We start from the raw sequence: 16,023 nt of genomic DNA, 5'->3' as shown, positions 1-16,023 counted from the left end.
AGAGATGGAAGCAATTCAGTGTAGAGCCTGACTTTCATTACTCATCCTTCACACACACACACACAGACACACACACACACAAGCAGCTGTTGATGATAAACAACTCATTGATGAAATTGGATACAGTTCAGTTCCTCTTGCTGACCTTTTTTATGCTTCCACTCGTTCCTCAAATTTATATCATTTTACAAATCTGTCTGAAATAATTTGTTCTGTGTTTTCCTAGTCATGGAGCATGAAGATGTTCACATTTCTTCTCCTAATAAAACCGAGCCCTTTTCGCCTCATCTGAGGCCTGACCGCAATCAAGCCTGTCCCATCCTGCCATGCCAGGGTGAGCTGGCACACACTATCTCACCCTGGCATGGATCACACTCTGTCAGCCTCTGTTCCTACAGGAAAAATCAGCTAATTAGTCTGAAAAAGAAGAGACAAAGAGCTTTCAGCAGCTGGACTGCAAGAGGATCAGCTTTCCTGTCCCCATCATCCTTATTTGAGCTTTTTTTTTAATATACCAAATGAGGGGGTATAAAATGTTATCAATTTTTAAGTGTTTTAATCATAATTTAGTTTTGTTTTTTACTGCTCAAAAGCTAAAGGAATGCTTAAAAACACCAGACCTCATTGGGAAAAACAAATCATGCTGGATATCTATACTTATATGGACTGGGTAATGTGTTAGGAATGAATGGATCCCACTTCATTTATGGAAATGAAATTATTAACCTACAGAGGTCTGAATTCAAAGTGACCCTACCCAGTTTTGCCAAAATTTTATTGCAGCAACTCAAAATGGTACTCAGTAGTTTTCAATGCCCCTGATTTGCTTGCTGAATGGCAGTCAGGGTGCCATTGACTGTAGAGGTCTGTGCGTCCCTCCATGTATATGCCTCCACAGAGCATCACTGACCCACCATGAAGCCTATCATGCTGAACAGTGTTACAGGCAGCATAACATTTTCCATGGCTTCTTCAAACTCATGTTTGTCACAGGCTCAGCTCTCGTCTGTTGAACGCAAACAGGGTGGTGAACCTGCAGATTCTGGTATTCAGTGACAAATGCCAATCAGACTCAGCAGTACTAGGCAGTTTTCATAGGGCCCACTAAAGGACATAGAGTCATGAAGTCTATTTCTGTTTGTCTGTACAGAGACTTTTACACAAGTGGCCTGCTGGAGGTCATTTTGTAGTACTGGGTTCTGGATCTGGCAGTGCTCACTGTGTTCCATAATGGATTAAACACCTATGGTCCTGTCCAGCTTTGGCTGTCTCCTAGAATCCCCTCCATGCTGTCCAGACTGAGCTGGGAGACACAGTAAACCTTCTGGTACTGGCACGTATTAATGTGCCATCCTGGGAGAGTTGGACTAACTGTGTGACCTCTGTAGGGTCCAGGTATCGCCTCATGCTATCAGTGGTGACACTGACCCTAGCCAAATACAAAACCAGTGAAAAAATAAGGTAAAAATGTCAAAAAATGGCTCAACCTGTAAAACCATTAATGTTTCTGTGGTTGTTTCATTGTTGTCCCTCTACTAGGGCTGAAACTGATTAACAACCCCCTATACTACTTGTCAATGTCGCAGAAGTTTACTTGACTTTTACCTTTTTATAGTGCTGTTGTCCAAAGTACACAACTGAAGTGCTTTCTGTCAGAAAGGCATCTGTGTCCAATATATCACAAATAAATATTATCCATTCACTTTTAGACTTTTTAAACATTTTTGTGACTTCTCAGTAAGAGTTTAATCAGGTTCAGATGACAAATATATTTTTGACTTATTTATTTTGGTTGTCAAACAGAAAAGGATTTGTGGTAAAACATGTTCTTTCACGATGGCATACATGTTTAAAGAAGGCTTTTTTGGTTTGAAGACTTTTGGCAGAAAGCCTTAACGGGAAATTAGTGGCAGCAGGGGGTGCACTTAAGCCTCCGCAGATGGAAAAACAGTAACTTAGAAAAACGAATGTGGAAAGAAAATTTATTTAGAAACTTCATCCTAAAGTTATAAGTGAATATTGACATTTGGACAAAAATAACAAATATTATGTGCAATTAAGTGTGTTTAACTTGCCTTTGCAGTGAACTTCAGAGAGATTCTCCTTTTTTTTTTCTTGTGTAGTCATAAACACAGCAAACAAGTGAAAAAATGATATTTTTTTTTGGTAGGGGGGTGATTTTCACCTGTGTACATGCTAATTATCTCTCTTTCTCTCTCTCTCTCTGTATTTTTGGGGATCCTTCTGATTTCCATCCCTGTGGGCCTGCTGGATGCCTGAAACATCAACTCCAGGTAAAACTAATGGTAGAAGTCTGTATGACTGGGTTTGTCGCTACTGACTGAACAATTTGCAGAAATATGGTTTGACTGCATGTTGTGTGTGCGTTTGCAGCAGTACGTTTAATCAAATATGCTCTGTGTGCCTGAACACAACATCAGCATTTATGCCTTTCCGTATTCATGACTGTTTTTACATAAAGCAGTGTTTCATCCTCTAAATGATGTCCATGGTAGGTACTTACATGGACATTTGTACTGGACCAGAGAGCAGGCAGTGAGGCTGTTGCACGACTAAGTGCACTTCTTCATGAAGTTGATGTGCTCACAAGCATAGCTATTGTAGAGTCATGGCAATTATCCAACACAGTATAAGGTCGTTAAGTGATGACGTGACGAATCCTACTTCCGGGCCTAAAGTAGTCTGCGTTTAATATGGCTTTTGTGTTGTTAACATGTTTAATGTTTTGTATTTTCTTCTATTTAATCTCAAAAAGCTCCTAAAACAGTCAGTGATCACTGTTGACCTCCCTCGGCTTTTATTACCGCTAATCATTTATTTAAGCTCAGTTTTTAAAACCTTAGGATGTAACTACAGCCCAGCCCATGCAGCAGTTGAATGACTAACCTCGTATTGTGGAGGGATTATCTCAGTTGTTCTCCTGGCTGAAGTTTGGTCCTTTTACAGCATCCTGCCATGCAATTACATTTGTTCCTGACCACCGAGAACACTCACGTTAACTTTTATCGAGTGGAAAAAAAGTTAGCTTGTTTATATTATGCTAACATAGCTGTGTCGCTAGCGGTCACGTAGCACATCATTATATACCAGCTAGCCAAACTTCAGTAACCCTACAAACGTCACTGCTGTTTAGTTTTCTGTCTTCATTTATGTTGGAAGTGATAACAGAGCTGTACGTTTTAATTTGTTTCCAAAACCCCGCAGTCAGGACATGCTATATTGTATTTAGATAGAAGCTAGCGAGCTAACTTCCTGCTAACTTCTAACTCCGTTAAATGTCATAAATTCCGTTTTCATGGATGCCTGGATGTTAAACTCAATTGTTACACCTAGTAGAGCAGAACGCTGATCATTTTATTAAAGATGAAAGACTTTAGACAGTTTTTCAACTCTCAGTAATGCTATAGTGATCGTTTGATATATGGACCTGCAGTGGAGTTTAGGCCCAGACACGGCTAGTGACGTCAGACTTAACAACCGGATAGGCAGTATATTCTGATCATGTGGATTTACACATTATTTAAGTTCATCACTTTGTTTTTTTCAAAGAAAGGAAAACTCATCAGTTAAAAACCAACTTCCTGGCTGCACATTCATGGACAGTCATTCATTGCTGTTTGTGACTTGAAGTTTTATTTTTAAATAAAAAAAAGAAAGAAAAAGAAAAAAAAGGTGGTGTGCTTCAGTTGAATTATTTAAGTATACATTCCATTAAAATTTTCTGTGTTTTTATTTATTTTATTTAATTAACTTTTATTTAACTTCTGGTCAGGTCACACCCATCCTCGCCTTCCATAACATTTGAACAAATGAGATGAATTCACTTCGACTCACCATAAACCTAAATGGATTAGGTGAAAGTCACATTCCTTGTCTCTAGCAGGAAACTGAACAATAAAATCCTTGTAATCCAACTTGGATGCGACATCTCTGTTGTGGGATAGAACAGAAAACCCCCTACTGTCGGCTCTGCTACACAGTGATCTGTGTAAATGTAGGTTTTAATTAGTTTCAGCTTTGAAAAGCTTTGCTCGCCAGATGCCACCATTACTGGGAGAGTCGTAAAGATCTTGAGGACAGTGATTTGGGGAAGTTCCTTAATTTCTTTTTAGGAAATAACATGTTTGAAGGGCTGTAGGTATTCCCTCTAGAATGCTTGCACAAATTTGTTTATTTCGATTTTCATCACATGTTGCAGTGTCTTTTGTGGCCACACAGTCTGTTATTTCTATATTTTTGCATTAACCTCCTAGGACCTGGCATCCACATATGTGAAAATCACATTTTGGGTTATTTAGACCAAAACACTGAATTTTGCTCTACAAGGGCTTGATATCCACTTACGGGGACATTATACTACTTCTGTTCTATCAAAATTTTAAACGAATATCCTCATATGTGGCTCTTATTTTTCTTAAAAACAAAAATAAGGTAAAAAAAAAATCTGGTAATTCTTTGTTTTTACATTCATCGGGCCCCAATGTGACCAAATATCAAAGAGAAATTAAAAATGCATGCTGTGGAAGGATTTGGGTCTTAGGAGGTTAAGCCAGTTAGTGTAGTTTGCTACATCTAGACTACATCCAGTTGTTTCTTCCTGCACTGCAGCGCTGATGAGCATACAACATACCCATCTTGTTTAAAACGCTGGTTTTCTGATTATTTCATGCCGTTTGGAATATCTAATATTGCATTAAGTTATTGTACTGCGAGAAAGAACCGTCCTATTTTAAGACAACATTTTATCTCATCTAATAATAAGTGCATATTTTTGCAAGCGCATCACACAAGGTATACCTGGGCTTTGAAATGTAGAATATGGACTCACACACACTGATTTGTTTTTTTCATACTGAGCCCATTATTGCTTCCATGTTACTGACAGTCATTTATGTTCAGTCTATAAGAGCCTCTAGTTCGCTCAACAGTGCATTTGATATTCCCTTTTCAGTGTGCCTGTTTACCGGAATGAAATCAATGAAGGGTAGTTCAACAGTCTAATAACGCCATGTTGCCAGAAAGCAGAAGCGGTGACATTTGCTCTTGGTGGCTTCTGTCTGCTGTGCAATAAAGTACACCAGACGGTCTTTCACAATAGACTTTTTGATGTCTGTGGGACAGAACATGGTTTGTTAAAAAGTCCTGCATGCTGTGCATTAGTGTACCTATTTATTTTGCCTATAACATGTTTTTGCGAAGAGAACTCTGATTTGTTGAACATCTGTATTAACCCTCAAAAGGTAGCAGTGTAATCTTCAAGAACCTTTTCATATGTTCCTCAAAATGCAAAAATGAAATTATGTTTACAGGAATAAATCTGAAAACAATGCAGCAATGTGCCTTTTTCTATTTTTGTCATTTTAAATTGCAGTTTTGCAACTTTTAGCATGGCCAACTAAATTATTTTTAGTACAGTGATATTATAAAAACTATATGTTATAATTAGATTCACTGATTTCTGAATGCATCTAATTTGACTGCATTTGTCTGCATTCTAGTCACTTGTTTTCAGCTTGGTTGGTTGCCAGGGTTTTTTCACCCCCATGCAGTGACAGCCATATGGTCGGAGCATTTGTGGAATGAGCAGTGTCCTGCTCATCCAGTCCAAGCTCTGCTGTCATATTTATTTATATTGAAAAATGTCACCAGTTACATTTTAAATTTCCCCAAACTGTTTAAATGCACTCAGTGCAAGCACTGAAAAGCACCTGCTTGTTATTGTGTCACAAAAACAGCTCTAACCTACTGGGGCATGGATACAGGGCCTGTGGGGCTGTGTTGTAATGTCTGGCACAGGAGCGATGGCAGGGGTTCTTTTGGGTCCTGGCAGACGTGGAATGGTGACTTTGTGATAAAAAGCTTGTTATGGTGCTCTGTCAGATTAGAGATCTGTGTCGTTTGGAGGCAGGTGTCAGTGCCCTGGGCTCATTTCTGAGTTTTGTTGTTTTTTTGGGTTTTTTTTTAACTATGCAGGGGGGGGGGGGCGGGATTTATTCTGTTGGGCAGTAAGATAATCAATTTCACTTACATGTCATTCATTTTAATTTTCAGTTTTCATCATTCAATACTTGCTAACGTATTTCTTTGAAAACCACAAATGGGATTCTCAAAAATAAAGATAAAATTAGAAAAAAATCATGATGTGAGATTTATTTTGGCAATTCGTAAGCTACAACGCTGATGTGTTCTTAACCACTTCGGTTGACAAGATTTCCAGCGCTGCATGAAACTCCAAATATCAGATTTCTTTGGGAGGGTGAAATAATGAACAAAAAACATATGAGGCTACTGCTGTTGTGATTGGAGCTCTGTACAAGTAAAATAAAACTGAATTGAATTGATTGTCATGGTGTTGATGGTAGTCATGGCAACACTAATGTGATGTGTGAGTATATTTGAAGAAATGGTGTGTTTACTGTACAGAGTAACACATATTTTTATAATTGCCATAGTGTTGGGAAAGCACATGTTAGCATTTTAATTTTTATTATTTTTATTACTCATGTTAAAAGAATAGCATTTTTTTTAGGAATGATTGTCTGCTATACCTTGAAATTCATTTATAAGGATCTAATGTATTCATGTGGATTATTAGACACAAACTGGGGAAAAATGAGAGCTAAACACAAATATGTGAGATGGTGTTGTGGAGGGGAAATAGGACGAATTTTGATTATAGATTTTTTTTTCTGCAGACTGACATGGACTGTCATTTTCTGATTTCAGAATTTGCTAAATTTTCAGCACTTGAAGGCGCTTTTTTCAACATGCCCACCCGCCTTGTTGTGGTCAGCAGGTTGCAGGTATTGGAAAGTCATTGCACTGATTTGATTGGGCAATCGCAAACTATTTTCAGAGTCTGAGTGCGTATTACCAAATAAATGGAGCCTGTCTACATGCAGAGACAGCTCCTTCAGGGCCATCCTATCTTTGATGCCTCCCAAGAGATTTTATATTTGCAAGTTGTACAGAAATAATGCAATAGAAGGCTGTCCTGCATGGTGAAAAGATGCAAAGCAACAGAATGAATTATTCTCCATCTTTTACCAGAAGTAAAATATTAGCCATTGCTTTGAAATCACCAGCAGTTTAATCAGAAACTAGAAATGAATTTTGTTTAATCAGTGACTGTAACAGATTACAAATTTATTTATTTTGTAAGTTAATCACATCATTTGTACATGTAATTACTTGCTAGTATGGTTGAGTAATACTGCAATAATCTGCTCTGTTAAGAATGCATTCAGCTCACATAACAAATACCTTTGACAAAGAGAGGGAGAGAATACCACTGTCATTAAAAGCTATTAGTAACAGCCTTCCTGAAATTGCTGTCGAACAACGGATGCATTTTGAATGTTGTTGCCACTTGTGCATTTTGATGTGTAAGCAAACGTATTTCTCAGTTGTTGAGTGTAATTATTTGGCCATGGAGTGATACCAGTACATACTGACACAGGACAGAAAGGTGAAACTAATTGAAACTAAGCACTCAGAGGGCTGATGAAGCCTCCAAACTGTCCACATTGTCCAGTAATTGCTCCTCTTCTAATGCCAAAAAAGTCCCAGACAAGTGAAATTTTCTGGCAGCTTCAGTCTTTGTGCTTGAGGCTTTGAAATGATGCTGTTAACAAATGAATCACTACATTCTCGTTTTTTGCTGTCAGAAATCTCTTTCATTGCTGTGGTTACTCACTCCTCTTAATCCAGTTAATTCCCAGAGCAGTACTTATGAAACATGAGTTCAAAATAAATTTGTAGGATAAAGTGTGTTGTTGTTAAAGGCTCCATAGAAAGTAAACCATAATGAAGGTCTTTGACTTGCGTTACAACAAACCCAGCGCATTTTCCAATCGATAGAGCCGCATTTAAAGGGCTTACTGCCATTATTGGTTTACATTTTTGTTTTCTGCTCTTCAGCAGAAGGACTAAAGTATATCTGAATTCGAAGATTTTCTCTTTCAGTGGGTTAAAGTAGTTATACCAGCTCTTTAAAAATTAATTTCAGAAGGGCTGTTCCATCTCCTCAAGATAATTGCATGGTTCATGACAAAGGCCAGTATGTGCTTTTTATTTGTAGTGTTTTCTGTGCTTTTACGTTTCTAGTAAATCATATCAGTAGCGTCACTCATTAGATTACAAACATGCTGAATATCTAAGTGCTGCATATAAAGAGAAACAAGGCTAGAGTAAGTGTTTGCCTCTAATCAGCCAGTCTCGAGGTAGAGTAATTTGATTCTAAGCCACCTCTGTAAACTTGGAATTAAATCTACATGTACAATCACATTATTAAACTGTGATATGCAAAGTGAACTCACTCCTCATTCCTTTATGTTTTGCTAGGGAAATGAGAAATACTGCAGTTGCAAACATGTCCAAGCATAAATGGAAATGCAGCATATAAGGCAAAAACTGAGTTTGCAAAGGACTGGACCGCCTTTACTCTGTAACACAGTCAGAAATCTCTTAGTCAGTCTTCAGGAATACTTCTCCAAAGGAGATCTAAAGCTCTTCTTTGGATGTTTCTGTCTTTTGTTCTTTTCTCTGTCAAGATGAGGTAATGTTGAGGTCCGGGCTCTGGGGAGGCCAATCCACGACTGTTTCATTGTGTGTTTTTCTATCCAGGTGTGCTTTTACTGCATCTGCAGTTTGTTTGGGATCATTGTCGTGCTAAAGAATGAAGTTGCTGCCAATCAGATGCTTTCCAGATGGTATTAAACAGTAAATGGCCTGCATTTATATAGCGCTTTTCTAGTCCTTAAGGACCCCAAAGCGCTTTACACTACATTCAGTCATTCACACACTGGCGATGGCAAGCTACATTGTAGCCACAGCTGCCCTGAGGCGCACTGACAGAGGCGAGGCTGCCGGACACAGGCGCCACCGGGCCCTCTGACCACCACCAGTAGGCAAACATGGGTTTAGTATCTTGCCCAAGGATATTTGGCATGCAGCCAGGAGGCAGCCTGGGATTGAACCACCGACCTTCTGATTAGTGGCTGACCTGCTCTGCCACCTGAGCTACAGCCACCCGTACTGCCAGTTTTTGACAGTGGATCAAAATCTGGCAGTACGTGCCTGTGCTTATAATTTCATTAATTTTGACAAGATCTCCAACACCACTGGCTAAAATGCAGCCATGAGAAAGCCGGAAAACTGTTTTGCAGATAACTGTAGACACTCATTGTTGTATCGCTTGGATAGCCTTCTCTGTTCATACTGATGTCAATTTGAACATAGAATTTCTCATTTGCGCCCACCCAACCACACCCCAGCCCAAAGACCCGACACAATGGGCCAACCCTAACCCCTGAGAACTGGGAAGGGCAAGACAGTGTAAGCACCGGGATGAACCCCCACCAAAGCTGGACCAGCCCACAAGTCTCGCCACAAGTCTCGCAGTCCCTATTCTTGTGAATCTTACCTATATACTTTTTTTTGTCTTTTTTAAAATTGATAAACAAATAATTGATGATTCTTTCTTACAAGCAGACTAGTAGTGTATTTCAGAAGTACGACATGGTTGTGTAGTAGACACAACACTGGTTCATTCCTCCAGTTAGATGATTCATGTGTTAAGTATCTTTGCAATCAACCAGAGAAAAATTCTCCTGAAGCTGATCAGGTACAAGAAGTAAACTAAAGATGAGTGAAAAAGCAGCCAATGTGCAACTAAGAACTTTGAAAAACCTTCATAAAGTGTTACACACTTATTGCTAACATTTCTTACACATATTTTATTTTGTTTCTTAAGATTTATATATTTTCTTTACACAATATGTGAATAAATTACATAAATCAGCAGTTCCAGCTTACAAAAACTGTCATTTGTAACTCATTGAAACTCCTCTCTGTATTTTTCGCCTGTATTTTTTGTGTGTTTGTGTATTTTTTTTTTCAGAATGACCAGCTGTGTCTAGTTTGTGTTCTTGCCAGCATTTTTGCTGCTCTTTCTGTGACAGCCATATGGTCAGTGTGTTTGTCAAATAGTCACCTTTGTCACATAATAACCTCTAGTTGGGTTATTTTCAGCATTTCTGAGCAGTGATCAGTGAGCATGTCAGCATGTGAGGGAAGAGGGCAAGACACAGAAAGTCAGTTTGCTCACTCATAGGAAGGTTACCGACATGCAGATCCGTTGTTGCTCCTTATTTTCTGGGTTCGTGCTGCTCCGCTTGCGCTCATTTAACATATGACAAGGACATGTCAGGCATTCGTTCGGGTGAAAAGATGGAAACCAAAACTGTGATTTTATTTTTCCTCTTTTTGTAGGTTTTTTTGAACTGTGTGTTGTTTTGCTACCTGTGAGGTTCCTGCTGCCCTGGAGAAATACTTTTCATTTCATTTTAGGATCTGAGATTTTGGAGCACATACATTTTGTGTACACACAAGCAAACAAGCTTGCACACAGTGACACTTTGACCCAAGAAGAAACTTTATCCTCACTCTTTTCAGTCTCCTACTCTTCCAGTGTTGCCTAGAAATTCACACAGAATCCACACTGATATCCTGCCCGTATTTTCACCCTCCTGCAGTATTAAACCTCCTATTGCATGAATCCAAGTAGTATGCTTCTCTCTGTCAGCCTTTTTGTCGTTGCAGTGTGTGTGATATGAATTCAGACTGTGTTCAGGCATGACAGCAAACACAGTTCCCTCTTCCTGGATGTCACCGAGGTGCTGATGCAATAGAGTGGCTAGAATCCTCATATTAAGACTTGTCCTCTGCAGTGTGGCTTCTCCAGACCGTGACAGAGGCTCCTAAGGAAGCTCATTCGCATTGCAAAAATCATTCCTCTCTACAGCGTGTGTGTCTGTGTGTGCCACAGTATGTATGAGGAGAAGTGCGAAAAAGTGTGCACAATGAGTCGCCTGGGTTTATGCATTTACATCTCAGTATCTGCATTTATGTTTCTTTCCTATATAGCTTGTGTGTCTGCATTAGTTCTGTTCTTCTTTCCCCTATTCAAGATGAAAGGTCAAGCTGCGCCATATGTGCTGTATTATAGTATGTGTCTGGGTGTGTCATCTTGGCAGCACCCTGCAGTGCTCAGTAGAACTTGCTTCTTCGTCCATGTCCGGCTGTATACCATTAAACTGGTCTTGTTTTTGTTTAAGCTGATGCATCCGCTTGTTAATGTTGTCATTGTTTCTGGGCCATATGCTGTTGATAGCAGGCGCAGACTTTAAAGCTGGGGCGCAGTACACAAACAAGACAGAAAAGATGCACATCTATCTAGTTATGTATTCATCTATGCGCAATCTTCTGTCTGCCAAATGACAACCAAGAACATTTGTCAGACATTTAGTCACACCAATATACAGCTGAAAACCTGCACACCTGCTCATGCATATAATGCTCTCTCTGTACACAGACAGGGATGAGTGGAAATGAAGTTGTTTCCCATATAATTAAAGAGGACAACCATATGATGTTTGCAGCTGGATGCTACAGGCAAAGGGGGGCACATGCGTGCACATCTCCTTAGACAGACAGAAGCCACACATAAGCAAACTCAGAGGTGCCAAAGTCAATTTGAGTCATGGTCCACATGCAGCCCAGTTTGAGCTAAAGTGGGCTGAACCGCATGTCCACATGTTTTCTACATAAGGAAATGCTGCTGTAGGAAAGTCAAGAAATGCAATGGCATAACTCATTGGACTGAAAATGTAAGAAATAAATGTGCAAAATTGCAGAAAAGTTTTGGCAGCTCATTGCCCAGAATGTCCTGTAATTGTAAATTCACAGAAAATGCCTTGTTTTATTTTATTATTTTTTTACTCTTAATAAATTGTATAAAAAAACAGATATTTCTGTAGTAGATAGTGAAAAAACAGGCACTTTTCTGTCATTTAATTGTTTAACTATAATTTCATTGCTGCAGCTACTGCAAGCTGTAACATTTATGAAAATATTGTTAAAAGTAAAAAATTTATTTTCGCCTTCACATCTTCCAAAGATGTCCAGTGGGCCAGATTGGAGTCTTTACCGGCTTGATTCTGGTCTACGGGCCTTATGTTTGACACCGGTGCTTTAGATTGACAGTTTTCTTTTCATACTTGTGTCACAGCACGTGAAAAGCTCACCAGAGAAGTAGACCAAGAATCCCCGCTGCGCATGAAAAGAGCTAAACAATGAAGTACAATCGACCTTAGGAATATTTTTAGTGTTTGTCATTTTTTCTTCACTGATTACAAATATCTCCCAAAATCATGAGCGATATTTGAGAGAGGCTTTCTGGCTATGAGGAGAGGTGGTGATGCAGGGGACCTTTCCAGCTTTAGACTGTGGTTATAACGCCGTGTAGCTTGTGAGCGACCAACCAGCTTCTTGTATACATAGAGCTGATTTTATCTGAATTATTTCACTGCTACTAAACCACAGCCACAGTTTTTAAAAGATAGATAAATTAAATCTGTTTGAGAAATTAAAAAAGTGAACATTTGAACATTTCTCTGCAGGTCTAGTTGCTTAGTACCGCAACCCCACCATGTCCTCAAATGAGACTTGCAAGTCATTTTCCACACACGCCCAGATTAAAATGCTTAACTTTGAAACAGAACTCAGCATGTTTTAACAACAGCCTTGTCGAAGAATGATGAAAACTACACCCCAATTTCATTCTCGCATTTAAACGTTATTGAATGTCAACACAGGCAGCTGCTTTCTTCAAGGCTTTCCACTCAGCAATCTGGACCTCTGACCATCTTTGTGGTATTGCTGGTATTGGGGATCTTTTCTTTTCTTTATTGTAAGTTTAAAACATTTTAACAGAAATATCAGACAAAAATATTAGACTGTCACATCCAAATATGATCACTTCTGCCACCAAAAAAACAACCAAACAAAAAAAATAAAAATAAAACTGGTAGTTCATAAACTGTGGTCTTGAAATACCAAAGTTGATTGGTTGGTTGGTCAGCTGGTTCGTTGTTCCACCCTTGAAGTAATGAAGTGAAGTAATCAACTTGAGATATCACAAATATCAGACAGGTCTGAATTTACATTCATTTTTGTCCATTTATGGTTGCCGTTCATCACTTTACATATTTAGCATATCACTGTAAGTTAAATATAATTTACTGTGGCTATATTGAAGGAATGTTGCACCACCATAGCCTTTACTAACTATCCATTGCTAAGCAGCAGTTAGGATCCTAAACTAGGACGGTGAACATGAATGTGCGCATAAATCTCATATCTGTGCAGCAGTAACTTTTTTTTTTCAAGCTGACAGTTGTTTTTTTTTTTGTTTTTTTTTTTTGCAGTATTCATAGCTGAAGTCAAGGAGCTCTTTCCTCCCCTGTGCTCAACCTTGAGTTCAAGGTTAAAATTGATCGACTGTCAGCCACGTCGGTTGCGAGGATTCTTTGTTCGGGCTTCATTCATGTGCATGCACGACGTGAAAGCATGCATACATGCACATGAATGTCGGCTGAATGAAATTCACCTTTGCTATTGGTGAAGCTGAGAAGTGCACATTGTTTAATTTGCCCTTATCACGGCACCATTGTAGGCAAGGCTCTGGGCCATAGATTAAACGTCATTGTTTAATGAGAGGAGAACGGGATGGATGCAGCATGTAATTAGAACGACACATACACTGCTCTGATATATCCATCACCCTGGGCCGAAGATGGCTGTGTGTGTGGGAGTGTATGTCTGCTGTGAGCCTTCTCTTTCAACCCCCTGATGAGTGTGTGAGTATGCAAACACTCAACACATTAGGTGCTCTTCATCAGTCTTCAATTAAATCTGTTTTTGTCGCACATGAACTCTCGCACACCTGCCCACACATGCACGCAACCTCGCGAGCACACACACACACACACATTGACGTGCTCAAATGAGCCGAATCATATTTGGAATCTCACTCCCCTAGGAAATATGCCACGCAGGCTCTCTGGGAGGTAGAATTCACTCAAACTGGGAATGTTAGCACCTGGGTGTTGCCGGTTGAATATGTTAATGTTTGGTAATAAGGATGTCTTCCATGACTAATGGTTGGAGTCACTATCTATTTCTCTCTGTCTCTCCATCTCTGCTTTTTTTCTCTTTGTATCCCATTCATTTCTTCTTAAACACACAGAAACACACACACACACCATCACAAAAAATCAGTGTGAACCCCATTCATCAAGCGATAATGTGACATATTGGGCACAAACATAAAAATACAATGGCACGCAGGAACACAGTGGCACACACATATCTAATACTGTATGAGTACGTACAGTAGATGAACTGTAAGTTACAGTGACGGTGCAATGCACGGCAACAATTGCAAGGATCTGCTGACATCTAGTGGTCATAAAGTATCATTACATATTTAAATCGTGTGGTTTCCGGTCATTTAAAATGCTTTATACACGTGGATGGGAGATATAAATATAAAAATAAAAATATACACTGCAAATACTCTCACATAATTCCATAAAACTTGTGTGTTTTCAAGATTCAAGACGAATGTGCTGCTGGCTGTGATCACCCGGGCTCATTTGAATATGTAGTAGCAGTAGTGGAAACAAGAGATGATATTGCAGTTGTTATAGGGTATTTTATTGACTTGTCATTGGATTTGACACACTGCAGTTGAAAGCAGTACAGCTGAATGAACATGCCTGTAAAGCCTTTGCAGTTTTTTTTTTGTTTGTTTGTTTGTTTTATGATTACCATGGGAGACCACACGCAGCTATATAACCCAGAAACCCTTTGCATGTCAGAGGTCAGGTCAGAGGTGACGACCGGGGCGATCGTGGCTCAAGAGTTGGCTGTTTGTCTTGTAATCGGAAGGTTGCTGGTTCGAGCCCGTTCTCGGTCGTTGTGTCCTTGGGCAAGACACTTCACCCGTTGCCTGCTGGTGGTGGTCAGAGGGCCCGGTGGCGCCAGTGTCCGGCAGCCTCGCCTCTGTCTGTGTGCCCCAGGGCAGCTGTGGCTACAATGTAGCTTGCCATCACCAGAGTGTGTGTGAATGGGTGAATGACTGAATGTAGTGTTTAGGGTCTTTAGGGACTAAGTAAAAGCGCTATACAAATACAGGCCATTTACCATTTGTTCTGTATATGAATGCATTTTAACAGATGATATAACGGCGTCCACGTGTTTGATGAGTTGCCATTTCTTGTCTGAGGTCAGCCTGTGGTTCACATTCAAAAGAGAGTGCGGAGTTTAAAAAAACATTTAACGAAGGCATAGATAAATCAATTAATAAATACATAGCAGTTATTCAGTTGTGGGTAAATCTGAATCTGTAGTGGGGGTGAGAGAAATAGCTTGAAAGTTTAACCATTAGAAAGTTTCTAACAGTTTCAGATCAAGGAGTCAACAGTTTGACTAGACTGAATAAATAATGGAAAGAAACACACCACTCGATGACCTCGCAACCTTCATTAAAAAGTAAACAGTAAACATTTCAGCAATGGAGAAGCTCAAAGTCAGGGAGAACGCTTTATGCATCACTGCACGGTATTTCACAGGTTCACATCTTTAACTTTGCCATGCCCTTTGTTAGATCTTTAAGACTCCTGAATTCGGCATATGCCAGGAGCTTTCAGCATGTCTTGAACTTAGGAATTAGAACTTTTAAAAGGAAGTTGGATGTCTTTCTAACACATGTCTGTGTGCATCTGATCCGGGTTACTTTGAGTGACTCTGGGCCACGGAGACATTACAGACACAAAGTTTGAAAGTTTGAATGTCTGAAACCAAGGTTGGTGCGTGCACGCACACACACAGCGTGAATGTTGCCTGGGAAAGAAATGCTTGTAGCCAAACTCCAAGCTGACACAGATACACAGACAGGTGGAACTGGTTTAGTATGTGTGTTTCTATCACTGTAAGTCTGAGAGTCTTTAATGCTAAGTATGATAACACAACAACATTAGGACCGCATTATGAGCACATTACGGTAATTTCACAGAGTTTTTGAGTGCTGAACACACTGAATTCTAACTTGTCGTGCTGGATTGTACCTTCTGTTTACTTGATAAGTGCTTGCATCTG

The 16,023-nt window shown here is 39.6% G+C and overlaps 1 protein-coding gene across 2 annotated transcripts in view; it reads left to right on the top strand.

The window, feature by feature from the left end:
- Window positions 1–16,023, top strand: part of lsamp (limbic system associated membrane protein) — a 468,508-nt gene that overhangs the window by 152,496 nt on the left and 299,989 nt on the right. The window lies entirely within an intron of this gene.

The sequence above is a fragment of the Neolamprologus brichardi genome, chromosome 14 (genome assembly GCF_056152115.1).
Source record: "Neolamprologus brichardi isolate AB-2024 chromosome 14, ASM5615211v1, whole genome shotgun sequence".
NCBI lineage: Eukaryota > Metazoa > Chordata > Actinopteri > Cichliformes > Cichlidae > Neolamprologus > Neolamprologus brichardi.
This window is presented reverse-complemented; position numbering and strand designations above follow the sequence as displayed.